General features: G+C 46.6%; 2 pseudogenes across 2 annotated transcripts in view; one reads left to right on the top strand and one right to left on the bottom strand.

Moving 5' to 3' along the window:
- The window catches only part of LOC306657986 (ATP synthase F(0) complex subunit B1, mitochondrial-like), a 232,234-nt pseudogene that overhangs the window by 54,018 nt on the left and 150,291 nt on the right, over positions 1-27,925 (bottom strand). The gene's annotated exons all lie outside the window — the stretch shown is intronic.
- Positions 26,878-27,706, top strand: LOC306657998 (olfactory receptor 1E2-like; annotated as a pseudogene). Its single transcript has one exon. The product of its transcript is annotated as an olfactory receptor 1E2-like (transcript).

Below are 27,925 nucleotides of genomic sequence, written 5' to 3'. Positions count from 1 at the left end.
TAACTTAGATGGAAAGGACAACACCCTTGAAAACACAGAACTTAAGAAGACCTTCCAAAAAAAAAAAAAAAAAAAAAAAAAAAAAAAAAGGAAGAAACTCTAAGTAAGCCTGTAAGCCTGTATCTGAAAAATTAGTTGAAGTTGAAATAGCTATCAAAGAAAGCTCCAGGCCCAGGTGGCTTTGTGCATAGGTTCCACTGTCATTTAAGGACAAGGTCATCTTGGTTGTAAGCAAACTCTTTTAGGAAACATAGGAAGAGGACGCCATCTGCTATGGACACTTGAGAGCGGTTTTACCACCAAAGGACTTGGACACCACCTTAGATCATCTGGCCCTAAGGCAGGCAGAGATCATGACACCTTAGGTGGATCTCTGGGGTAGGACCCTGTGGGCCCCCAATGATCCCAGGACACCATGAGAGTCCTGGGAGCTGTGCCTCCCCACAGCAGAGTAACTCTTGAACATGCTCTGGGGAAAACTGACAAGGCAGGCTTGGCCAGGGCTTTTCCACCAAGAGGCTGCCAGGAAGGCCTTGCTGGAAAGACACAGAAGCTAGAGAGGCAGAACGAGGGCCTTCCATTGGCCACACTGGTGGATGTGAGGGGTGGACAGTTGGCAAGGCAGCCCTCAGGCATGCAGGGCTCCTGGGGGTGTTGGTGTCAGTCAAGGAGGGAGGCACATGTCCTTGCATCTCAAGCCAGGTGTGGAAAAGAAACAGCTATGGTTTTCTGGCATCTCCCCAGAGCCTCCACTTGTTGGCCTGTGTTTAGGGGAGGTTGAATTTCAGTCTGTCACTCCCTTCAAACTCAGGAAAAAGCCTTGGAGTTAAGGACGTTCCAAGGCCTGGGAGACCCTGGCCACAAGGCAGCTAGGTCTCAGCTGCCCCAGGTCCCTCTCTCCTTCCACCGAATGCTAAATCAGTAGATGAGGGTATAGTTGGGAGGTGGGCCTTTGGGGAGGATAGAAGCTGCTATTAAAGGGTACCTGGAGTGGATGCCCTCTTCTCCTCAGCTATCTACCACAGAATCCAGAGGATACCTCAGAACCAAAGCTGGACCTGCTGCATGGTCTTGGACTTCAGATTACAGAACTGTGAGAATAATTTCTGTTCTTTATAAATCAGCCAGTTTCTGGAATTTTGTCACAGCAGCACCACATGGACTAGGACCAGGGGAAGCCCAGAGTGGAACAGGGAGGGACATCGCATGTGCAGTCACCCAGAATGGGTGCCGCCTGCTCCAGTCTCTGGGCTGGTCTGTCTGACTTCTCCTTGGCATGAGCAAGAGTCTGAGAAATGAATGAATGAATAGCAAGTAGTGACTTAGGACTGACCAAACACAACGGTGTGGGATGGGTCCACACAAACCATCTGGCCACCCCTTCAGTACTTATAGCTGTGTGCATATGGCTTGCCTGGCTGTCCGTTCACCTGGCAGATGCCTGCTGCCCTTGTGCCCTGGGCCCCAGGCGGCACTCACACCTGCTCCTCTCCCATCCTTGATGTGCTGTCCACCACGATGTAGCCTCCACAGCTGCACCCACTCCCCATGCGCAGCCTTGTTCCCAGCCTGGCCTCACACAGAACTTGCCATCCCCAAGTGGGCACCAGGCCTCAGTCCTCCTGGGTATGATCTCTTCAGGAGGGATGTGACTCAGTGCTCCCTACAGGATCTCCTCAGTGGACCCCAGGGGACCCCCAGAGGCTATGCTCCTCACTCACACACACGGATACACAGGCACACCATCAGGCCACACATGGACATATGTGCCCAACTGTACAGCCTGAATGCACAATGGAGAACTTGGGCCCGTGGGTGGCAGGACCCTTTTTGCTATGGCCCACACCAAGTTCACTTCAATTAATCGTTTAATTCTCCAGCATGATTTTTTTTTTTTTTTTAATTAGAGATGTGACCTGACTCCTTGCAGAAAGGTCTGACAGTCATCTTGTAAATAAACATCACACACTGGGGCTTTTGCATTACTTTCATAACTGGATTTGGAAAAGATAGTGACTCTTGGATAGATTTTTTGAATGAGAAATAGAACAAAAGAAGTAATGCTAAACAGGATAGAAAGATGGAGCAAACCACATACAGGCAGGATTTATGTGCACTAGTCATGATGCAAACTACATTCCTTCCAGTGTATTTTAGTTAAAAAAAAGTTCAAAAATACACTTGCTAGGACTCAGCCTATTGCAGGTTAAAGAGATGACAGTCAGCTTTCCATTGCTGTGACAAAATAACCTGAGATAAACAACTCACAAGGAGGAAAGGTTTCCATGTTTATGTGACCCTGCTCCTCTGTCCTGTGGCAGCACAGCACATCATCGGGGAAGTGTGTGGAAGAGGAGGCCTGTGCACATCATGGAAGCGGGGATACAAAGAGACAGAGCAAGGGCCAGGTCCCCAAAGACCTGGCTTCCTGAAACCAGGCTCCACCTCCTGAGGGTTCCACTGCCTCCCTGTAGTGCCACCAGCTGGGGACCAACCTTCAACATATGGACCTCTGGTGAATACTTACCTAGACCACAGCAGGGTGCAATAGCCTCCAGAGGCAGGGGCTCAGTTGTGGTTTATGGATGTACTGGGCAGGCACTGGTCTCTGACCTGGATCACAGGGTCAATTATCCTAAGGTTAGACAAAGTTCCCAGCACAAACTGATCTGTGCTGGCCTGGGGTGGTGTCACATCAACTGAACCCCTGGCTTTTTATATTATGAATGTTTGCATGCCCCCAAATTCACATTGACTCCTTAACCCCAATGCAATGCCATCAGGAGGGGGACATTTGGGAGGTGATTAGGTCAGGAGAATGAGTTCCTTCAAAAGTCCCTTAGACATGGGGCCCAGTGAGCTTCCTGCTCCATCCACCAGGTGAGGTACAGTGGGAAGACCAGACTCCAAATCTGTGCCTTGATCTTAGACTGCCAGCCTCCAGAAACCTGAACATAAATTTCTTTTCCTTATGAGTTGCCGAGTTTGGTTTTGGTTGTGAAAGCCTGAATGAATTAAGACAGTTGGTACTGGGAGCAGACAGCTATAACAAATATGTAAAATGTGGAGGTGTTTTTGAAGCTGAGTGAAGAGTAGAGCCCTGAGGAGGTCTGAAGTGTGTGTTGGAGAAAGCCCACGTTGCCACATACAGACCTGTGCTAAACGAAAAGCCAAGTGCAACAGCACTGTGACTCTGGAGGCTGAGGCAGGAGGTTGCAACTTCAAGGCCAACCTTAGCAACTCCCTTAGCAACTCAGAAAGGCCTTGCTTCAAAATAAAAAATAAACAAGGCTGGGATGTGGCTTAGTGGTTGAGCAACTCTGGATTCAGACTCCAGTACTAAGAGAAATGGGGGAATAGAGGGGAAAGCAAAGAGTCAATGATATTTAAGTGTCACAAGGCAGACTACTGAGGGTATGACAGGTACTGGGACCATGGCCATCAGGGTTTGCAGTGGGCAAAAGAGATTGGGCTCAACCCTCAAGATGGTGTGGACAAGAGGAATTTATAGCCAAGGGGCAGGTGTAGTCAATGGATGGAAAATGACTGCCATGGTGTGGACATGAGGTGTCCACTGAAGCTCATGTGTGAGACAGTGCAGGGACCTTCAGACGTGGTTATGAGATCATGAGAGATATAACCTTCAGAGGTGGTGATTAGATCATGAGAGATGTGACCTAATGAGTGCATTAATCCACTGGATGGATTAATAATGTGAATGGGCTACTAGGTGGTCACTGTAGGCAATGGTGTGGCTTGAAGAAGGAGATCACTGGAAGTGTGCCTTTGGGGACTACATCTTGTCCCCTTGGTCTGCCCCCTCTCCCCATCTCTCTCCTTCCCGGCTGCCATGAGCTGAGCAGTTTTCCTCTGCCATGTGGTTCTGCTACGATGTTCTCACCTTGGGCCCAGAGCAATGGGCTCAGCAAACTATCGACTGAACCTCTGAAATGGTGAGATGAAATAAACCTTTCCTCCTCAAAATTGTTCTTGTTAGGCATTTTGGTCAGAGTAATGAGAAACTGACTAGCACAATGACCAGGAAATACCAGGAATGGGGGATGCTAGCTGAACTAACCTAACAGGAGTCATACTGAAGGCAGGCCAGCAGGCCAGGGTGACCAGATGTCACCTGGGTATCCTGGGGGGAAGGGACTGCATCCAATAACTAGGGTGATCAGATATTGAGGGTGGAGGGGTTCTTCTAAACTGACTTAGCAGAGCCCTTGCTCAAACCAGACTCTAAAGGAAGCACAAAACTGGGCACAGCAGAAGTGAAGAGTGTGGTGCTCAACCATTACTCAAGGAGATTAGGACAGATCCACACTGAGAAGGGCACAGGAGAGATGTGGGCTGTCCCTTCCATCACAGGCCTGGAGGACAGATGAGCCCCAAACACAGGCTGCTGCCAGGTCCCCCTCATCCTTCCTCAGCTCATCCTCCTCAGCTCCATCCTCACACTCCTTCCTCAGCTCTGTGTGCACATGGCCACCCCTACCTGAACTGCAAGCTATGAGGCCCAGGCAGAGATCCACTATGGGCAAGGCCACCATAGAGCCCCACGAGCTGAGCTGGAGGCAGAGCCGTCCCCAACTCCCCAAACCGGTGTGGACACTGGCATATAATTATAGCCTGGAGTGGGACTGTTCATAACTCAGGCACAGAGCCACTGCAGAACATGCACAGGACATGGCCCAGACACAGAGCAATAGGGGCAGGGCTGCCACCTCTGCCACCCATGAAAAGAACACTGACACACACCAAGTCTGGAAAGTGGGTGCATCTCTAAAGGTTTATGGATGGAACATCAAGCCAAAAAGTTGTGGGGTTTTGTTGGTTTGTTGTTATTGTTGCCTGTTCTTACTGGGGATTAAACTCAAAGATACTTTGCCACTGAGCTACATCCCCAGCCCTTTTTAGGTACTGATTTTGAGTCAGGGTCTCAATAAGTTGCCAAGGCTGGCCTCAAACTTCCAATCCTTCTGCCTCTGCCTCCCAACTCACTGGGATTGCAGGTGTGCGCCACTGTGCCCAGCAAAATGATAGTTCTTTATTTTTTATTATTTTTTATTTTTACAGACTGCATTTTGATTCATTGTACCCAAATGGGGTACAACTTTTCATTTCTATGGTTGTGCATGATGTAGATTCATACCAGTGTGTAATCACACACGTACATAGGAAATGATGATTCCTAAGTAGTAAGCCTCAATGCCCTGTTGGGCTGTTGCCTTGCTTGGGACATTATGCCTTCCTGCTTTCCCATTTCTCCCTCTGGAAAGGGAATGACTGCCTATGCCTGCCCCCATTAGTTTTGGAAGCATATACCTTGTGGGACCGTCCAGCAGCACAGCAAGAGCAGTGTGACTCAGGATGAATTGTGCTTGAGCCTCACCCTGCTGTGATGGACATGTTCACCTGAGACTTTGGACTTAGTCATACCAAGTTGGACTTTGGGGACTCCTGGAAGGGAACAAATGTATTCTACATGTTAGAGAATGATGTGTATTTTGTGAGGAACTGCTTGGCCTTAATGATTGGTGACTCCATCCCCCAAGTTTAATGTTGAAATTCATGGAGCACTGGAGAGGGGATTAGGTCAGGAGTGCACTGTCCCTAAGGGTGGTATTAGTGCTCTCCAAAAAGAGGCCCAAGGAGCACAGTTTCTGCCACATGAAAGCACAGTCAGAAGGGATTCTGCAAGCCAACAAGCGGCCCTCTCCAGACTCCAAGTCTGCCAGTGCCATGATCCTGGACTATGCCCCTGCAGAACTGAGCATGAATGTCAGCTGCATGTTAGTCAGTCTTGCATCACTGCAACAAAATGCCTGAGGCAGCTAACTTTATGAAGAGAAGAGGCCCGTTTAGCTCAGTTTGGGAACTGCAAAACCATGGCACCAGCCTCGTTCTAGTTCTGGTGAGGGCCCCATGATGATGGTGACAGGGACCAGAACAGCAGGGGTGTGTTGGAGCAAGCATCACATCTTGAGGGGTGGCAGGTGGGCTCTGGACTCTATAATAACTCTCCCTGAGAACCACCCCTGAGTTTCCAGAGAACTACCTTCATGGATTTGCTGCACTGACACAGAAACTGCCCTATCATTATACCTGGGAACCTTTGTTAGGGCAGCTTGCTTTCAGCTTTTTCTTTTATGTCTCCAGATTCCCAAGGCCATAGGTCATCCCTCTCCAGCACTCTAACCCAGTCCTGTGGGCCAGCACTGCTATTCTATGCCTCTCACATCTGGCTCCCTGCTTCCTGACAAGCAGCCAGGAAAGAGTCTTCTGTCACCCCAGGGATTCCTCATCTCCCAAATCCCTTTCTCATCTTCTTGCTCCTGGCATCCCAGGAGCATCCCTAGCACAAGACCACACTTTGGTGTAACTGGTCTGGTACTTCTGCCAGCAGGCAGGGATTGGGGACAGCCCCTGAGTGCCTCTGTCCTCGAGCCCATGGTAACCCCTTAGCATTGCCAGGCTCTGATGAGGCTTCTGAAGCTGGACCTGTGTCCACCCAGCCTGCTCAAAGGCCTGGGCTTCCTGCCTCTAGTGTCAAAGTTGTCCCTAAGGCTCTTCTGGGCCCACCAGCATCCTGTAGCCACTGTAGGACTCAATATGCTCTTTGTTCTGGCAGCACTGCCACCGACTCAGCACCAGAAGATTTTTTCCTTTATTTGTTTTTATTTATTTCATTAATTCATTTATTAGTACCGAGAATTGAACCCAAGTGCACTGACTCCTGAATTACAGACCTATTTTTATTTTACTTTGAGTCAGGGTCTTGAAGTTGCCCAGGCTACCCTCAGACTTGTGATCCTCCTACCTCAGCCTCCGTGGGTGAGAGTTACAGTCCTGTGCCACCGCGCCTGTAGGTGGCTTTTTAAAGAATCCTCAGCATCTTGCCCTGACTTCTAGCTCAAAGGTTTGTGAAAAATGAGGAGGGGTGGGGAATGGGGGCAGGAACTATAGTAGAATGAATCAGACAGTATCACCCTATGAACATATGTAACTATATGAGTGGAGGGATTCTACATCATGTACACCCAGAAGGATGAGAAATTATACTCCATCTATGTATGATGTACCAAAATGCATTCTACTGTCATATAACTAATTAGGACAAATAAAAAATATATTTTTTTTTAAATAAAAAAAAACTCGAAGATCTCTTAAAATTCTCTTATTTTCCATTTCAAGTTATATTAAATAAATATTAGTAAAGATAAACCCACAACTTGCCTTCGCATCGCTGACCTGGCCCTCGATGTTTCCTAGAACCATCTTCTGGCCGCCAAATCTCCTTCAGCCATCCTCTGGCCTGCGACGTTTCCTTCTTGAACAGTTGGTGGCGCACGCGAGGTTTCCTTCTGGAACCTTTGGCTGCGCGCGCAGGCCACGGACAGCGGAGCACGTGGAGGCGCGGACTGCCCACTTTCCTGCTCCCCTGGGGGCAGTGGCGGGCTATCTGTGGGTGGGGGCCATGCAGGCTTCACAACTAGGCTGGGGTGCAAAAAGCCTGGTGCCCCCAGCAAGGGATGTAGCTCCCTCCCCCAGGCTTCTGACCCAGCAAGGGCTTTAGCTTGAGGAGTGCCTGCTGCTCTGGAGCCTCTTCCTCCTTGCCATGCCTCTGATCCCAGCCATCCGGGAGGCTGCGGCAGGAGGATCTCAAGGTCAGGGCAGCCTGTGCAATTTATGGAGATCCTGCTTCAAATTAAAAAGGGCTGGGGGTGCAGCTCAGTGGTAAGGCACCCCTGTAGGGGGATGCTCTCCATGCCTCCTTGGCACACTGGACCAGCCCATTTCCATCCAGGAACAGGCCTCTCCCATGGCCAACAGTGGGGGATGTAAGAAAACCAGGGGCGAATGGAATTTGAGATTGGCCAGCCCCCACTGCTAGGCAAGGGAGACTGCAGCAGTGAGGAATGGGGACAGGGACTGTCCCCTCAGGAGGCAGTGGCAGTTGGTAGGTTATCATTGGCAGTGACCCCAGCAAGAGTTCCCAAGGGGGTCACCTTTGCCCACGTAGAGGTTCAAAAACTTGGAAAGTGAGGGCAATGCCTATGAGGACAGCCACCTGACCAGTGGTTGCTAAGTTGCACTACACTTTAAAGGGACACTGAGACCATGCAAGGGGGTTCATAGGCAGGTAGGATGAGTGTTAAGCTGTGAGAAACAGAAAGTTTGGTGGTCCATTTTCAGAATCTAGTATTTAGTTAGCATCCTGTAAGAGCCAATTGCAGCCACTTTACAGCCCTTCCTTTTTTCTGCCTCCATTTTAAAGTGAGCCAATCACATAGATTGTAGCTCTCAAGTGCTTCTTTTCAGAGGAAGGGGCAGTGTTGCCTTAGGGATAAAAAGAGGCAGCCTGCCTGTGCAGGGGTGCTTGCTCTCTGGACTGTTCCATAGCACATCCTTCTGCAGAATATTTGCCTTGCTGAGTATCTTGAGCTGTGCCTGATTTCTTGCTGCATGGGGTATTTCCAACAAAGGGACAAACCCTCCTGAAGGTCCAATGCAGATGCAAGGCAGGCACTGCAGGGAGATGGAACATGAGGTGGAGACACTGGGTGACTGAGGGGACCCAGAGCCTTCCAAGCTGACTCTTGACCTACTGGCTGCAGGTGCATTTGAATATCAGCTGCCCCAACCCTCACCATGCACTCTGTGCCCTGGCCTGAGTGGGGAGACATGGCTTGGTTTTATTATTATTTAGCACCTCTCAGGTGCACCATCCAGGGACTGGCCTTTAACAAGTGGGCCTGGGGGGCACTCCATCCTCCAGCAAGTCCTGCTGGGATTCGCTCCTCATGCTGCATGAGATAAACCTATAATAAAACCTATACTAAATTCACGTTTCTCTCAAACTCAGATCCAACCAGTCCCGTCTGCCGAGGCAGGTCCAGGGACTGTTGGGTTCTGTGACTTCATCTTGTGGGGAAAGCATGAGGTCCACCTCTTCAGGGGTGAGTTTGACCTAAGGGGCAGGACAGAAGCATCTGAGATGTGGCCAGGGCCTCTGACTTCTCCTGCTTCATTTGACATCCCCATGGCTACCCCAGTGGCTGACGCTCTGCTGTCTCAGCCACAGCTTGCCCTGCCACCTGGATGGGAGCTTAAACTCTCCTCTGGGCAGTGGCATGGCCTTCCTCCCTCAGCCATGTTACCCTCCAGGCCAAGGCCACAGGGTGACTCCAGGCCTTGGAAACAGCAGAAAAGGGCACAGCGAAGGATTCGGGGGGGGGGGGGGTTGGATGCTGTCGGGGGTGCTAGCGGTAGAAGTGTGGAACCCATGTATGTTCTACAAAGCCACCTGGGCAACCACAGCACTGGAGGTACTTTTGGAGTGTGTATACAGGGGGACACCAAAAGTAAACATCCAGAAAGATGGCATTCCTTTCATTTGAGAGCACCCTGGTCCAGGAGCCCCAGAGAAGGAACCCTCCAGATCCATCCTGATCAAGAGCCTTCTCTTGAGCAGGTATCACCCCAGATGCCGAGGAGGGAAGCTCCCAGGCTGGAAGGTGCTCCCAGGAATACCTGCTGGGACCTTGACAAGGGGCTCCCCCTGTCTCAGGCTTGAAGCTTTGGGTGGTGTAATAAGAGTGGGGAGGGTGTGGAGAATGGCCCCTCATTTGTCCAGGGCCTTCGTCAGAGCCACTGGCCACTGGCGAGCATGCCCTGTTTTTTTACTTCCACCCTTCTCTACTGTGTGAGCACTTGCGGCTGCAGCTGCAGAATCAGATTCATTAAAAACATGGCCACTGAACACACTTCTTGGTTTCAGTGGATTTTGTACCTGTGGCCTTCCCAGCAGCACATGAGTCTGTTCCTGGGGTCCATGAACATGAGCTGTGTGTGGCTGTGGGAGGCTTTCCTGGGGCTGACAGAGGGAGTGCAGGGGGGCTTTTGACCTGTCCACCATGAGGTGACTGGAAGCCATGCTCCTTCTTAGCACCGGCCTTACCAGCTGACTGCCATCTTCACACTAAAATTCTCTGTTGGACACTAGGCCTTGACTTACATGTCAGTCTCAGGGATGTTCCTTTTCTGCCACAGGCTGTCCTGTCCTGTGAACACAGGGATTATTGTCATTGCCATATCTGCCATTCGCCACCAGAGGGCAGGGTGACACCAGCTCTGCTCCCTGTGATCCTGAGGCCCTGGTTCTGTGAAGCCACAGTCACCCTGGATTTGGTGGACAAAACACGCCCCCACACACCATGTGCACACACACACAACCCAACACGCGCACTCAACACAATACTACAGTTCACTTACCACGAAATACACCATCCTTTACAAATCATTGTTCAAAAAACACATGGCACGTACAGCACCCAAAATTCACATACAAACGCAGCACGAACAAGACATACACACCTCACACACCACACACGTACACATCACACTGCATACCCACACCATACTTTCAACACTATTGAGGCTTTGTTGTGGTGCATTATATGGTCACTGTTTGGAAACATCTATGAACACGTGTCCTTGTGTCCTGTGGCTGAGATCATGGTTCCTGTGCCATGTTGGGGGGCATGGGGACCCTTAGGACCTAGAAGTGGGGCTTGCACTGTCCTGGTAATCACCCTTCTGGACCCTGCTGAGCCCCTGCTGTCCCAGCTGCCACTGGTGATACACTGAGGGATCAGGGCCCAGCCCTCCTACTGCCAGTCAGCTCAGGCCACACCTGGGCGCCCACAGGACAGCAGCCCCACCACACAACTCAGAATCCCCAGGCCCTAGAGCTGTGGGCTTCCCCTCACCCATGAGCCTTTCCTTCTGCTAGCCTGATGCCAGGGGCCTCCCACTCAAGGACTTTGCCCTGTGTCCTTCACGTTTCTCCAGGGAGCTGGACTCTGGCTGCTGCCTCCTGGAATGCAGATCTGGGGAGGGGGATATTAACCATAGGCTGGGGCTTTAGAGTGGGGCTCAGAGGCCCTCTTCTCTGGACTCTCCCTCCAGCCCTGACTGTGCCCCAGCAACCTACCTTGAAGCTCAGGATCAGCTTGGGGTGGTCTGGGTAGGTGGGTTCCCTATGCCCTTAGGAGGACTTGCTGTGGTGGTCTGGCACAGTGGGAGAAAGGAAGAAAGCGAGGAGTCAAGGAGGGGACTGACCCTGGACTTTGGACACTTGTAGGTTCAGGCTGCTCATGACCACCAGTGTGCAGAGGACATGGACACGGCCTCAGTGAGGGGCCCAAGGTCAGCAGGATTCTTGGGAGTCCCAGTAGGGGAGCAGATATGGGGGAGGACCTTTGGTATTCCTGGGGCCCAAGAATCAGGAGTCTCTGCTGACTAGTTTGGAGTGTTCGCTAGCATCAGAAATAAGACAATATACAAAGGAAAAATGAATTTAATCACAATTTGTCCCAATCAGAGGAAGAAGCTCATCTGCCACAGCCCATCCCATAGGAACACTGACATTTAAAGGATACAAGCCTAGAGACACAGATATGTAGACCTGCTAGGGAGCATGATCAGTTCCCTCTAGCCCTGCGTTCCTTCCTGGGACAGGGCTTTGGCCTGTCCAAAGCTTCCATTCTGAGCATGGGAAGTTTACCTGCAAGGACATTGGAAGGAAATGCCAGGGACTGAGAACAAAGCAATTTGGAGCTTCTTGGAAATTTCCTGAGTTTAATTGGGCACCATCACAGTCCTGTACCTTGTCCTTCCTGCAGGATTGAGGGATATGGGGCTCCCTGTCATCTTATCATTTATTGCCGGGTTGGTGCTGTGATTCCCTCGAGGACACCAGAGCTTCTCAGTGAAAAGAGCCAACCTGCAAAGATGCCCACACTTCAACTAGTGGAGAACATGGACACCCTGTTCCCAAGCCTGGGCAAGGGCTACTTTGGGTATTTGGCACTTGGCCAGGTTAATTCTGGCAATTCCCCGTCTCCGAATAACTCTTTCTGAAGACATCACTGATTGTCCACTAACTAGTCTGGGCCCATGTGGCAGGGATGGACTTGTCCTGTCCTTTGTTCTGATCCGGTCTCTTGTCAGAGGGGAAGTGACAGACTGTTGAGTCAGGGTCAAAAGACAAATCTGAGCAACAAAACAGACTTAGAGTGGGTCATAGGCTATGGTTTTACCTGGAGTCCTGAAGCACCTGCCTGGGGTCCACCAGGTGCACCACTGGGTGATTTGCAGTGGTGGAGTGGCCATGGGCAGCATCTGCCTTTCCGCCCATACCCAGCCAAGTTCCCTGGCTGCTAATTCCCAGGACCCCCTTTCACCTCATGGGGCTCCACTTCTCTCCAGGGCTCTATCCACTATGAAGGTCACTGAGGATTACTATGAGAACTTGGGGCTCAGAATAGGGGCTCAGACCTACCTCCCACCTCATTTCCCATCCTGCCTCCCATGCGTGCATGGAGAACTTTGTTGTCTGAGTCCCCACACTCTCCTCTTTCACCCTTGGACTACATGCACCTCAATGCTGTTCCCAAACCTGGACATATTCTCCAATGGTAGAGCTAAGTGCTCTGGCATCTCCTCTGCTTTCCCCTCCCCCTTCAAATGTGTGGATCCTGCAGTTCTAGGTGAGATTCCATCTGTGCTCAGGTGCAGGCTCCCAGAGGATCCAGCTGTGGAGTAAATGAGGCATCAGCACAATGACCAGGTGACCCTAACACTCAGGGTCTTAGGGAAAACATTGTATCTGCGATTAAATTCTTTCATTACTCTGTTACAAAACAGCACACATTCTGTGCAAACCTCGGGGAAGATGGAGAAGTTGAGAGCAGGAGGAATTGATGGGCTGCTTGGTGGTGAACTGGAGAGCTTAGCCCCGAGCCATGCGGGCCTCTCTGTGTCTGTGAAGCGGCAGATCAAAGCCAGCAGAAGCAGTAAATTCTTGCTCATTCCACTGCCTAAGCTCACCTGGAAGGCACTTGGTAGGTGCCTCTACTGCACCTCTGACCAGGGTTGGACATGGCCCTCACATCCACTCCACTTGGCAGGGTGGAGCCAGACCAAGTGGGTGGAGGCCAGGGATATCTGTGGTCTGGATTTTCCATGAGAGTAACGCTGCCTTTGCATCTGGAGGATGGTATGCATTTTTATTTACCTTTCATTACAACCACTTCTTCCCTGAAGGGCCACAAGCACCTCTCAGGTCAGTGTCATTTCTCAAACCACAGATCCTTTGTTTTCTAATTACAGTCCCCATCATTCTGTCCATTTCGTCTGTGGACTAGACCCATCATGTCCGGCCTGGAAAGGACCACAATCTTCAGTCACATTCCCAAAGAAAAAGACTACCCCAGCACTCCCATCCTATAAAGACTGAGGAGACTCCCAGAACCTGCCAGAAGGTCACTCCAGAAGAGAACTGGGAACTCATCCCAGGTTGTATCTCAGTGTGCACGAGTCTTACACTGAGTGTGATCACTGGGTTAAAACATCCATACGATCTGGCGTAGCGGCCATGCCTGTAATGCCAGCTATGGGAGGATGAGTCAGGAGGATCACATGTTTGAGGCCAGCCTGGGCAACTTAGTAACATCCTGTGTTGAAATTAAAAAGAAAAAATGTCTGGAAGAGTGCCCCTGAGATCCACACCCAGTACCACAAATCAACAAATACGTGTATGCTTTTTAAACATCCATACACTGATGTGCCAAGAGCGAGCATCAGGGCCCAGGTTGATCCCAGATCTGCCTGTGGAGGAAGCAAGTACCCAGCACCACCATGTCTGACTGTCCTGCCTGCCACAGCTGTCAGCTGAGCTCACCTCTAGTGTGTCTAGGACAGGGTTGCCCTGGTCTTTCTCTTGGCTTTTGACTTTGGCTTGTCTTGGCTCACCTCAGTCCTAGACTTGGTCTGGTCATTGGTTTTAGTCTTGAATTGACCCTAGGCCTTGTGTCCTATCCTGCTCTATACACACAGGTTTCTATGTGCTCCTAGATTTAACTTAAATCTAGGTATGTCTGCGTCTCTGAATGAGCCCACAAACACATGGGGCTCCCTCATGGACAACTGCTTTTTAGATGGTGCCTGTCATTTCACTGGAAAACCCAGGCAGAATAGCCTTGCAGGCAACAGGACAGGACCTGGTTCCTCCTCCACCTGCTCCTGTCTGCATTCTCACCTGGAGGGTGCTGGTAGCACCACACAGAGCATAGTCCAGGGGCAGATGGGCCTGGGCTCTGGTAACTGCTCTGCCCCTGGTGGCTTGGGTAACACTGGCAGTGTCACATCAACGCCCTGAGCATCCTGTGCCATTTGGACACTGAGGCAATCACTGCTCCTTTACAGTCTTGAGGCAGATGGTCCATGACATCAGGAGTATCAAGCATCCTGCCTGCCTCAGGGCAGAAAAGGTGCCCTCAGTGAATGAAAGCACTGCCATCCCTGGACTTAGCACCTGGATAGAGCTGGGAGCTCTTCCTGCTCTCCTCCATTGTAGATGCCCTCAAGTTGGTGCCCACACTGGTTGCCTCCCCTCCTAGTGCCCCATGGTTCCTGTCTCTACACCCATCACTTGCTCTTTGCTCATATTCTCTTTCTCCCCCCTTCTAATTCCACAGCCGGGTTCACAGATTCGAGAACCCCCCAAAAGAGGCTCAGTTCCACCTCTTGGGCTGGGTCCTTGGGCAGGATGCCAGTTCTACAGCTCAGGGAGGGCCCAGCCTGGTCAGGAGGGTGATGGTGCCAGCTCTGTAGTGGTGCCCTGCTTGAGGCTGGCACGCAGGCCTGACCAGGGCACTGCCGAGGGATGAACACTTGCAGAAGAATGCTACAGTGCGGATGACATGATTCTATATTGCGGATGATATGATTCAATATTTAGAGGATCCAAAAACCTCCTCCAGAAAACTCCTAGACATCATCAATGAATTCAGCAAAACAGCAGGCTATAAAAGCAACACACATAAATCTAAAGCATTTTTATATGCAAGCGATGAAACGGCTGAGAGGGAAATGAGGAAAACAACCCCATTTGCAATAGCCTCAAAAAAAAAAAAAATACTTGGGAATCAATCTAACCAAAGAGGTAAAAGATCTCTACAATGAAAACTACGAAACACTGAAGAAAGAAATTAAGGAAGACCTTAGAAGATGGAAAGATCTCCCATGTTCTTGGATAGGCAGAATTAATATTGTCAAAATGGCCGTACTACCAAAAGTGCTATACAGATTCAATGCAATTCCAATTAAAATCCCAATGATGTACCTTACAGAAATAGATCAAGCAATCATGAAATTCATCTGGAAGAATAAGAAACCCAGAATAGCTAAAGCAATCCTTAGCAGGAAGAATGAAACGGGGGGAATCGCAATACCAGAACTTCAACTATACTACAAAGCAATAGTAACAAAAATAGCATGGTATTGGCACCAAAACAGACAGGTAGATCAATGGTGCAGAAGAGAGGACACAGACACAAACTCAAATAAATACAATTTTCTAATACTAGACAAAGGTGCCAAAAATATGCAATGGAGAAAAGATAGCCTCTTCAACAAATGGTGCTGGGAAAACTGGAAATCCATATGCAACAGAATGAAACTAAACCCCTATCTCTCAACCTGCACAAAACTCAACTCACAATGGATCAAGGACCTTGAAATCAGACCAGAGACCCTGCATCTTACAGAAGAAAAAGTAGGTCCAAATCTTCACCTTGTTAGCATAGGATCAGACTTCCTTAACAGAACTCCCATAGCACAAGAAATAAAAGCAAGAATCAATAACTGGGATAGATTCAAACTAAATAGCTTTCTCTCAGCAAAGGAAACTATCAGCAAGGTGAAGAGAGAGCCCACAGAGTGGGAGAATATCTTTGCCAATCATACTTCAGATAGAGCACTAATTTCCAGAATATATAAAGAACTCAAAAAACTCTACACCAGGAATACAAACAACCCAATCAACAAATGGGCTAAGGAAATGAACAGACACTTCACAAAAGAAGATCTACAAGCAATCAACAAACGTGAAAAAATGTTCAACATCTTTAGTAATAAGAGAAATGCAAATCAAAACTACACTAAGATTCCATCTCACCCCAATTAGAATGGAGAGTATCAAGAATACAAGCAACAACGAGTGTTGGAGAGGATGTGGGGAGAAAGGTACACTCATACATTGCTGGTGGGGCTGCAAATTAGTGCAGCCACTCTGGAAAGCAGTGTGGAGATTCCTTAGAAAACTTGGAATAGACCTACCATTTGACCCAGCTATCCCACTCCTCGGCCTATACCCAAAGGACTTAAAATCAGCATACTACAGAGATACAGCCACATCAATGTTCATAGCTGCTCAATTCACAATAGCTAGACTGTGGAACCAACCTAGATGCCCTTCAATTGATGAATGGATAAAGAAACTGTGATATATACAATGGAATATTACTCAGCCATAAAGAATGATAAAATTATGGCATTTGCAGGCAAATGGATGAAATTGGAGAATATCATGCTAAGTGAGATAAGCAAATCTCAAAATTCCAAAAGAGGAATGGTCTCACTGATAAGTGGATGATGACACATAATGGAGGGTGGTAGGGGAGCAAGAATGGAGGAAGGAGGGACTGTATAGAGGGAAAAGAGAGGTGGGAGGGGTGGAGGGGAAGGAAAAAAATAACGGAATGAATCAAACATCATTACTCTGTAAATTTATGAATATGCAAATGGTATGCTATTACTCCATGTAGAAACAGAAACAACATGTATCCCATTTTTTTTACAAAAAAAAAAAAAAAAGAATGCTACAGGGCTGCTGGGAGAGTGGTGCAGGGAGTGGCAGGCAGCAGTGCAGGGCTCTCCAGACACAGGGCAAGCGGCCAGTGGGAAGCCCCCTGTGGGAAGGACTACAATCTAGCATTTAGGAGACAAAGAGACATTCCCTGAAGACCCAGCTAATGAATGCACACAGAGCATTCCACGAACACATACCCGTGGATAAATGCACACAACACCATGGTCAAAACTTCAGAACTAAAGTGTACAGAGGTGGGGGTGCCTCAGCCTGAATCCAGGTCTGTTCCTGCTCCCTGTGGCCTTCTTTGCAGCTGTACCACAGGCCTGCACACTTTGTCCAGCTTCTCTCTCTTTCACCTTCACTATTAATCACACAGGTGTTTCTTCTCTTGAAAAAAAATTTCCATATTATAATGAACCACACATTTCTTGGGCATACTCTGCCTTACTGGATAAACACCCTCCTCCTGATCCTTTGAAGTGCTTTACAATTTCTAAAAGTGGTTAAGTGAGCAGAGTTTCTCCTGATTGCTCTGTCTGCATCACTGAGCCAAGGAATGAGAGCTGGGTTTTGCTTTCAAAATACTTCCTCCTGGCTTGTTGGGTGTGTAGTATATTTGGAAATGTCCACTTCAACTCATTCTCATTGGCACTTGATATTTTCATTTTAAGAAAGGTCTGCTATCAGGAGGCTGAGGTCTGACCTCCCCATTTGACTTTTATTTGTGTTTCCAAGTGTCCAGTCCTAAGGCATCACAAAGGTGGACAGGTTTACCCAACATCTTAGCTTTCAGTGTATTTTTCTCCTGAAAGTCCCACTGATTGTTCTGACTTCAGGTTCTAAAGAGCTGTGCAAGCCCAAGCCCAGCTCACACAACAGGTTTGGTTTACTCAAGAGGAATGCAGTGAGGGAGGCTCTAGAAGTGTAATGTGGAGAGAACAGAGGGCCAGCAGGAGTCTGGGGAGGAGAGCAGGCCTGGACACTGGAGGGGAGCAAGGGAGGCAGCTATGTGGGATGACCCTCGACAGTTGGGCTACAGGACAGATGACCCTGTGGGCCCCAAATCCTCCCTGATCTTCTGCACATGCACGTGTACATGTGCATTGGAATGTGTGTGTTTAAGCCATGTGTGGCCATGAGTATGGCTTGCTCTTCAACCTGTTAGCCTTTCCTGAGTTGCTAGGAGCCAGAAAATGAGGCTCCTGTGCCCTGTTCTGCAGATCTCTCCATCAAGTCTTGCTATCACCCAGGCTCAGGACACACCTGAGTCACGTTCAGATGCAAACACAGTGTTCTACTCCAGATCCATTCCTGGCCATGCACAGCTCCAGTTGTATGAAGCATCCACAAAATGGAAATGAGCAACCTCCCCAGTGGTGGACTGGTTTGTTGTTTTGTGCATTGTCTCAACATAATGAAGGAATGAAGAAAGGTTAATAATGCAAGAATGTTTATATATGTAGCTATTCCACTGTGAATAGCTACAAAACTAAGCTTCCAGTACTCAACACTAGCATCCATTCCACCAAGAACACTCACTTGTCCTGACAAAGTGGTACACTACACATGAATGTTCTGCTTGCTTTGTTTTTGTGTTATTTATAAATGAAATTATCATCCAACTTTCTTGTCAAAACTATACCAACTATCAGTCAGTGAACACTGTCAGCAAATTCTCTGTTGAGTCAGATAGCAGTGAAACATTTACTAAGAGCCTGATCTTGTCCATGGTGGCTCTATGGCAACTGTCAGCTGGCTACAGATACAAGAGTCCTGCCGAAATTGAAGCATGCAGAGGCACTTGATGTGTGGAATCCACAAACGACAGAGGTGCATTTGAAGACCATTTTAAAGCACGTGTCACACATCCTCTGTACCCATGAAGATAATGAGTACACAAGCACTCTTCAGAAAGTCTGCTGATTGACTTCTGCTGGCACCCCATGTAGGTTGCAGGGCCAGGGACACTGAGGGCCTCTGAAATCCCAGAGGGCTACAGGGTATGGTGCACCACTGGCTGGCCCATCCCACTCAGATCCTTTTCCCTCACACAAGCTATGCCTGGAGCTTTTATTCCTCTCCTCAATGATGCTCCTCCCACTGGGTACAGAGCAGAACATGATGAGTATGACCCCAAAATGCTGGGACTAAAAATGGGGAAGAAGCCACACTCAATTCCCAACCTGGGAAAGAGTCCAGGTGACAGAAGAGGAAGACATTGGCTATCATCAGAGTGAATGAGAGCTGAGGAACGACAAGAAGAGTGCCTGGGAGGAGGACAGAGCACCTGATATCAGTCTTCCCAAGGAAGGGCCCTAGGAAGGATGCAGCCTTTGCAGAAAGAGGCTCAGAGGTGGGTTCAGGAAAACCCTGCCTCAGGGCTTCTAACCTCAGGACAGCCAGCTCTGGCTCAGTACAGAAAGAAACCGTGCAGGAAGTTGTCAGCAGCCACAGATCTACTCACTGCATGAACATAAATAACAACCCAGCCAGGACAAATATCTCCATGAATGATCATAAGCTGGGGAGATGAAGGCCCACCACAGGTTTAGAGTACTCACACATGAGAGGCAGCCAAGAAATTCAAACCTCTAACATCTTAAGAGCCCAAAATAAACCACACAAGAAGTTCTACAAGGGACAGGTGAGAAAGGAAATACTAACTGAATGACAAAGATCTAGGGCACACAGGGAACTGGAGGAAAAACACCCACCATAGTCTCATGAAGAAGTAACACTAGAGGGAGGGTGGTGCTCACCAGTAGACCACCAAGGATCAACCGCAAAGAATAAAGACTGGGGGGAGGCCACAGCACACAGAGAAGTCTAAGCACTGCTTGGAAAAGGGCCACACACCCAGGGGACCCAGCACTGATGGGTGAAGTGTGCTCACCCATAGGAACCAAAAGACACTGAGCATGCTGAATGATAGATGCTCACCCAGAGGACACTGAGATGGAATTTAGGACAAGAGCATATGTGGGTAGTTAATAGAGGGTTCAACTTTGTGTCAGAAAACAAGTGAAGATGTCCACTAAAAATGAGGATAAAAACTAGAACATGCTACAGAGATGTGGTCAGTGCCATTTAAGAGAAGTCAAAATGACAAATTTGGTTGTCATCACTTGCAGGGGACAAGGAAGTTAATGACCAAGAATGGAAACCTAGACAATGACACATGCAGCTCACATTGAAAAATGTAAGGCTACAAATTCTATTTTTGAGGTCAGCAGTCTTAAATGTGTTCAGTGTTGATACATAGTGGAGCACTGGCATGTTCAAATTCCATATTCTTCAATCTTTGACATCATAATAAGATTCCCTTTCCTTCATGCAATCATCACAGGAGTTAAATAAGATCATGGATGTAAAGTTTATTGATAACTTGGAAAAACCAAAGAGGGAAAGGTGATCTTTAAGAGTGAGGTTAAAAGCAGACTCTGGCCTCCTTGACCATGCTTGAGGAAACAACACTTAGGGCCCCAAGATGACTCAGTTTCCAGCAAATATAAACTAAATGGCTATAAGAAAGCTAATATAATGTGCATTTAAATACAGATCAAGTAAAAAGGAAGGGAAATGCAGACATGAGAATAAAAGAAAAGTAAAAAAGGTGAAGAGAACCTTGCTCAAAAAGAGATTTCTATTTAGGAATGAAAAGTTCAATTTATAAGAGTGAGTGTTGACCCGAGTTGTTTGAATCTTAGCACTGATCTAGGAGAAGAGACTATCATTTAAAGCTGAGTTTCAGTTTTCAAAAAGAACACATGATAAATTAGTGGTTTAAGAGCTTCAGACAGAAATTTAAATTTTTCAAAAAAGGAATGCAGCATCATACTAAAGTCTGTGAATTTTTTCATTCATTCTTTTCTCTTGCCATCAACTCCAATGTACCACGTCATGTATATTCTACACTTTGTTCTCTTGCTACTTCATTCACTCCTTATCACAAGACCACATTTCTAGTCCAAGATGGCATCTTATCTCACCTGAACTATTGAATCAATCTCTCAAGTCATGTCCCTGTTTATATGCCTCAATACCCTTTACCTTCAATATGCTTCATATATGCAGTAGCATTCTAAGTAGAAATCTGATCAACCCTCTCCTGATTAGTGCCTCAGAGGACTGGCATTGCTCTTAAGATAACATTCCTTTTGAGAGCACAAATGTTGCTTTATTATCTGACCTGCATCTACCTCCACTTTCTCAAAGTCTTCACAGTGACTCTTGTAATCCACTCTGCAACAATGCTGAACTTAATAGAATTGCATACTCGCTGTTCCTCCTATCACTTTGTCCATCTGCTCCCTCTTCACCTAGCTTACCTACACTTACTTTCAGGCATATTATATGACACTTGCTAAGCTAAAACTTCCTGTGTCCACATACTAGGTGAGTCCTCAGAAGTTTCCACAGTATCTATTCTCATGTACTACCACTCATGTCCTGACTAGAGATTGATAGCTGACTCCTCAATAGGCTGTGGACTTCAAGCAGGAAAGGTCATATCAACATCACATCTACAGCAGGGCAGGACCTGGTAAATGGTACCTGATGTGGCCAATGTTTCATCAATATTTTGTTGGCTCATCCTTCATGATGAGACATATCCCTTCGACTTTAAGGAAGTCAATTCCCCTTAAGTAGAATAACTGCTACTTTTGTCCTCCCAGAATACAAACTCTAGACATTACCACAGCACATTTTGTCACTGCATTACCAACTTCTCAGATGTAGCCTTTTTATTCATGGAAAATATTAGGGTACATCAGATGCCTGCCCTTTTCAGCAATACTGATGTCAATGAAACATTCTTAATCTTTAATACACAGGATGCCATCAAATCAATATGATTAAAATAAATGAGAACATTATGTAAATTATTGTAAAAGAGGACAGAAACAGTTTTTAAAGCTCTCCCTTGAGTCCCTCCTCAGATATCTATATCATATGTGAGAGCTAATTTTATGTGTCAATTTTGCTAGGTCCTGAGGCCAAGTTTTTATTGACTTTTACATTGCCATGAAGATATTTTGTAATGTGATTAACATTTAAATCAGTAGACTTTAACAAAAGCAGATTACCCTCTATTTGTGATGAGCCTTGTATCACCAGTTCAAAAACCTCAGAGGAAAGACAGACTTTATTCTCCTGATCAAGAGTTCATCCCTGTGCAAGGTGTATCTATGTTTAAAGGCCAATCACTATTTGATAGACCAATGCACATCAAAATGGATGAAAGGGCCTTACCAAAGGGAGACATATTCCCTCCTGAACACCCACAGCAACTTCCCCATGGACATGGTGGTACTAGCATGGGTACTAGCAGGAGGGCAGCCTATTCATGCCAATCACCTGAACAAAAACCGTGGAATGGGAAACAGGGCCTGCAGGCATGGAGGGCCCTTTGGTGGTTGTATGGGAAACGTGGCTATTTGGATCTGGGATGAACACGGGCCTGGTAAGTGAAATCCTAAATAGTGCACTGAAGACAGGAGGGAATCACTGCAAAGCAGGGAGGAGGGAGAGGTGGAGGCAGCATCCCTGGGATGGAGAGGGACACTGACTGCATTGAGGGTGCTGGCATGTAGCCCATGGGCATAGGCCTGGGCCATGGCATGGATTGAGTGGGCTCTGAGATCGAGTGCATGGGCTCCATAGAGTGAATGGGTTCCAGCATCAAGTGTATGCGCCCAGTGAGCCTTGACCACTTGGCCCCTAGCATTGAGCAATGGGACAGATCACAGAGTGTGCTGGCTCTGGTGTTGAGCAGAGGGGCAGGTGCCAACATGGCTTTTGGCCTGCAGTGCATGGCTGTGCCCACTGACCATATGGGCCAAACAACTGAGCACATGGGCCTGAGCATGGAGTGCATGATGCCCGTTGGTATGGGGGCCGGTCTGGAGTGCATGGGAGCCAAGAGTCTTGAGCACATGAGCCTGGAGAGAATGGGCAGTAATATCCTGGGGCACATGGGTCTAACAATGGGCCCAGCCCTAAGCACTGGCATTGAGTGCATGGATCTGCTCATGGGGGATGGCAGTGGTGTCAGCTTTGACAACACCATTAAGATGGAACATGGCAACTTTGGAGGAAATTTCACAGGTTCCTTTGGCAGAGCTGGAGGCCATGCTCCTGGGGTGGCCAGAAAGGCCTATCAGATACTTGTGAGAAATCTCCCATTTGATTTTACATGGAAAATGCTGAAGGACAAATTCAAGGGCTAGGAATATAGATCAGTTGGTAGAGTGCTTGCCTCTCAAGCATAAGATCCTGTCTATCCCCAGCACTCCAAAAAAAAAAAAAAAAAGAACAAAAAAAAAAAAAAAGAAAAAATAGACAAATTCAACCAATGTGGCCCCATGCTCTATGACAATATCAAATGGAAAACAGGATGTCCAAGGGGTGTAGTGTGGTTAAGTTGGAGTTGCCAGAGGTTGCTTAAAGAGCCTGCTGGATGATGAATAGCATGAAGTTCAGTGGTCGAGAGACTGATGTTCAAATCCATAGAAATGCTTAAGCAGTTGCCTTTTTAAAACATCAAAACTAGACCTCTGGATTTCTATTTTTCTCGTTAATCATTCTAATTTGTTGGCTGCATATATAAAGATCTTTAAAAAATTCAATTGCTTTTGGGGTAATGTGAATTACTTTTTTAATGACTGGGGTTCCATTTGACTGAATTGAGATTGCAATGTGCACACTTTTTTTTTTGTAGTTGTGGCATCTTGTTGACATAGAATATGACTTTGATAACAAATACCAGGTTCCTGAAAAAAAAAAAAAAACTTAGTCCCCAAAGAACACTCCTCCCCTGAAGAAGAATGCTCTGTATTCAAAAGGTTAATCCATTCTTTCCTGGTCTACAGTCTGCTGTCTTTCACTGCAGATTGTGAACTTAGAAATATTCAACATCATATGAACTAGGCTCTTAAATAAATTTGCACACACAATCATACACATACAGATCATAATTCTAGTTGGCTCTAATAACCCCCAGTATGTCAAAAAGCTGTTAAAAGAAAGCAGAGAAGGAGCCTTAACAGATGTGGGAAGCTCATTTTGCTAAGATGAAATGAATGAGTACAACTGCTGGTAACTTCACCCTGCTGATGGTGTCCAACACTGCCACATTAACAATATGTGCCCTTGAATACTAGGTGTTAGTATTACAGTAGAAAGAAACATGTAGATCATGCACCTGGTGTCACAATTTTGAATTCCTGGTGAGTGAGTGGAATGATCTCATGTATAACCACTACATACAGGGACCACAAAGCCCAGACATCACCTGCTGATGTTGTCACTGAAGACCTAGCTGTTAAATCTATAGTTCTCAAACTGATTTGTACATAAGAATCACCTAGGGAAGTATTGTTTCTAAAATTTAATAAACATGCAATTCACCTGGAGATTCTGTTGAACACCTAATCTTGTTCTGTAGCTCAACTTCAGAATTTTAAATGAACACCAAGGTGATGTCAGTATTGTTGTCACTGAATTGCACTTGAGTAGCAAACACACACATTGTCATTAAAAATACAGGTTAGTGAGCCCCTTCAGATAAATTTAATCATAATCTGTGACAGGAGGACTATGTAAAGCTTTTTAAAACTCCATAGATGAATGTAAACTAAAGAATTTTCTTGAATCATTGTAGCACTGAACCCTTATTCATAAGAATATTTTTATGTGCAAATGATACAATCATTGCAAGCACACTGCACAATGTTATAGTAATGAACATTATTATTAATAAAGCAGGAAAATATTGAATTAGTTAAGCCATGTGAGAAAATCTTGGAAGGAAAAAAGATGGAAAAGAGGAAACTTAACAAGCCTGAATTATTCTGCAGAACATTGTACAACCTGGGAATTCAAGACAATCACATTCAAATGACAAGAACTCATTCACTCCCCAACTAACTCACCCAGGGTGGTTAATTATGACTCCAGGACACTGATCCTGTATCCTGTTTATTCATTAGAGGTCCAGGAAGTAACGGCCTCTGTAGTCTTCACCTAACTGCACCATACCTTCTCATTCTTCCCCTTCAACTCAAAAGAGCCCAAGGAGCTCTGCATCCCAGAGGAGTACTGATGCTGGAGGAATTCATCAGAGACTAATTATCCCAGAGTCCTGCAATGGTGACTTATGACAACCTCTGTTCATACCTGTTCCCCCATCCTTTGTGGGAAGGTGAAGATGATGAGCTGTTCAGGACAGATGCTTTCTTATTCCCTGTGTAGGGAAGAAGCAGGAGTCCTGTGTGGCTGCAGCCTACATTTCAGGAGGAAGGATGAAGGAGGATGGCTTCAGAGACAGCAAGATAATCAGGGATGACACTGTGAATGTCCCAAATGTCTTAGGAGTTTAAGAATTTAGGCTTTATCCTTTGGAACACAGGTAACCACCAGTGAATTTCAGTAGAATGCCACCATGTAACTCTTGTTTCAGGAACATTGCAAGGATGGAAGAACCTGTTATTACTCCCCATCTTGCTGTCCACAGTTCCTAAGAGAGAAAGAAATGTGTTTAACAAGCATCAGACTCCTACGATTAAAACACATGCAGATATGAAGAAATCATAAAAATAAGAAAAAATAAACTTCTGAGACCAAGTCCAATAAATCCTTCCTCACATAGGGTTGAAAAATTGACTTTGCACTACATTTGGCTCATTTTCTATGGAACTCCTTAAGAGCATCCAGCACAATCTTTATCCCTTCCTCCATCTATGTCATGCCACTTCCTAAAGCCAAGATATTTCTTTCTTGGCATTTGATTGGGAAGCCAAATTTGGCACATATAATTCACTTTCTCAATATCCACTCCTCATTGGCCATCATGAGCTGGAGGATCTTCACATAATGGCACATTGCAAATTTGCTTCCTTGGTACCTGCATTCTTATTGGTGTTGCCTCTATTGGGTTTTGTAGTTTTCATTAATGTTTGTTAATGGACTTGAAAATACGAAGTAGCACCCAAACTGTTCCCAGGATTTCAGATGTCACCTTCTCTATTCCAGTTGTGCAGAGTAACAAAGTTTCCCCTTGCTGATCAATATCAACTACCCCATGCACAGGAGCAACTCTGCTGTTTGCACATTAGCTTGCACATGAATCAGAAAGTGATCAAATAATAGTCTAAAGGATTTTTATGTCCTTTGGCAGAAGAGCATGTCCCTTAAGAACTACACACTTCTGGTGTACTATTCTAGTTTTCTCAGCCTCTTATTTCAATCCATGTTGCAATGATCACAACCGACTTTAGTGGCTACAACTTGAAAGCACTGCATATCTGCTCCATCTGCACCTTGGCTTTTGTTTTGGGACATCTCAGCCTCCACAGAGTAGGATGTCACAGGTAATCTTCTCAGCACTCATACAAACATTAAGATTGAGGATCCATTTTTTCTGAACTTTTGTACAGAATGGAATTGTGGATTAAAATTTAAAAATTTGAATATGGAAGTCCAATTTTTCCATCACCATTTATTAAAGAAACCATTATACTAACTTTCTACCAGTACAATGAAATATCTAGTACAGTCAACTTATAAACAGTTCATTTAAGCTAACAGTGAGGGGTTCAGATGCCAAATGGCTGCCATGGCCAGGCCAGCACTTGTATCATCCCCTCATGCTGCAGGATAGGGATGGCAGAGCAAATGGAGAGGAAGGAGTGCATCTCCAACTGGAATGGAGAGTTCCACAATCCTTTTCAAAGTCATCCACGATGACCCGAGGACTTCCACAAGGTCCTGCCACTAAACTACAGCAACTCTGAATACTGCAATCCTGAGTCTAGGCCTTTACATATAGACCCTTGTGGGGAGGGGGTTAGTCAACATAAACCAATAGTAAATTAGGCATAGGAAAAGACTAGCAACAATATCTAATTATAAAATAGAACTATTAAAACAACATATTGTAATAAAATTGTCTTAAGACATCTATCTCTCTTTTTCCATGTCTCCCTAAATATTATTGTACTATATTCATTCTTCTTCTCTTGTCATTGGAGATAGATAATAATGGGAAAAATCCAAACTTTCATCTCATAATTCTTTCTCCTGGGCCTGACCATCCAGTCAGAACACTAAAACCTGTTTTATGCCTTATTCCTGACCATGTATCTTGCCACATGATGAGGGGACTCTTCATCATCGTCCTTGTTCATCTACATTCCCATCTCCACACACCCATGTATTTGTTTCTCAACATCTTTGTCTATCTCTAACCTCTGGTTCTCCTCTTTCACAATGCCCAAATTGCTACAGAACATGCAGAATCAATTTCTATCCATCCCCTATGCAGGTTGCCTGACCCAAATTTACTTCTTTCTATTTTTTGGAGGCCTTGGGAACTTAACCTCATGGCTAGGGCCTATGACCGGTATGGGCCATCTGCTTTCCTCTGCACTCCTCCACCATCATAAGTCCCAACCTCTGTCTCTCCCTGGTGGCGCTGTCCTGGGTGCTGACCACGTTCTGTTCCTTGTTGCACACTCTGCTAATTCCCAGATAGTCCTTCTGGGCAGACAATATGATCCCACACTTTTTCTGTGAACTATCTGCCCTTGTAGCTTGCCTGCTCTGACGCTCACGTTAATGTGTGGGTGATATTTATTATAGGAGGACTGTTGTCATCCCATTCTTACTCATTCTTGTGTCCTATACAAGGATTGTATCCTCCATTCTCAAGGTCCCTTCTGCTTGAGGTATCTGTAAGATCTTCTCCACCTGTGGTTCTCACCTCTCTTGGTGGTGCTATTCTATGGGACAGTCACTGGTCGGTACTTATGTCCATCAGCTAATAATTCAACTGTGAAAGATACTGTTGTGTCTCTGAAGTACACAGTCATGGCTCCCATGTTGAACCTCTTCCTCTACAGCCTGAGAAACAGACATACAGCAGGATCCCTAGGAAGAGACCTTTGTAGGAAGACAATTCCCTTGTGTGAGAAGGGCTTTTAACATGATTTTCACATTACTATTAGTGACATTAATATTGGAATATTTGCCCACACTTTTCCCTCACGATGGGAACTTCGGTTGAAGTAGCATACTATATAATTGTTCAACAGGCAACAGAAAGATTTGGCTGAGTAATGAACTAGGGAAAGTGGTCTTGGGGACCTGGCTTTGCCCTCCTCTTTGTCTTTCCCAGGTTTTGCTGGAGAAGCCTATGTGAAA

Source organism: Sciurus vulgaris, assembly GCF_902686455.1.
Source record: "Sciurus vulgaris genome assembly, chromosome: 3".
Taxonomy (NCBI): Eukaryota; Metazoa; Chordata; class Mammalia; order Rodentia; family Sciuridae; genus Sciurus; species Sciurus vulgaris.
Note: the sequence above shows the minus strand (reverse complement) of the source record. Positions and strands in the feature narration are given on the sequence as shown.